The sequence below is a fragment of the Cricetulus griseus genome, chromosome 5, assembly GCF_003668045.3.
Source record: "Cricetulus griseus strain 17A/GY chromosome 5, alternate assembly CriGri-PICRH-1.0, whole genome shotgun sequence".
Taxonomy (NCBI): domain Eukaryota; kingdom Metazoa; phylum Chordata; class Mammalia; order Rodentia; family Cricetidae; genus Cricetulus; species Cricetulus griseus.
The window spans coordinates 180,365,263-180,365,962 of NC_048598.1; positions in this window are offsets into that span (position 1 = coordinate 180,365,263).

Below are 700 nucleotides of genomic sequence, written 5' to 3' on the forward strand. Positions count from 1 at the left end.
GATTGAAGACTATTTTAAATGCCATCCTTGAGCTTTCATCAGTAGCTGATGGAAGCAGAAGCTGAGATCCCCAGCTAAACACTGAGCTGCACTCCAGGAATCCAATTGTAGAGAGGGAGGAGTGATAGCAAAGGGGTCAAGACAATGCTGGGGAAACCTAAAGAAACAGCTGACCTGAGTAAGTGGGAGCTCAGGGACCCCAATCTGACAGTTGGGAAACAGCAAAAACTGAATCAAAGCCCCTGAATGTGAGTTTCAGTTGGGAGGCCTGGGAACAGTATTTATCCCTAGTGCACGAAAGGGTTTTGGAAGTCCATTCCATATAGAGGAATAATCTTGGCCTAGATACATGGGGGAGGGCCTAGGTCCTGCCTCCAATGATGTGACAGACGTTGATGATCCCCCATGGGAGGATTCACCCTCGCTCGAGAGTGGATGGAGGGGATGGGATGGAGGGGGTGATGGGGGAAATGGAAGGGAAGGTGGGAGAGAAAACTGGTATTGGTTTATAAAATATGGTTGATTTTAATTTAAATAAAAACCAATTAAAAATTGTTAGATAAAATATAAAAAGGAAAAGGAAGTCTATAAAGTGTGGTGAATCCTTAATATTGAAATGATGTTCACAGAGATAATTTACTCTGTTGTTTTCTGTATCTGTCACTACTGTGAAAGGTATCTTATAACTGCTCTGAGCAGT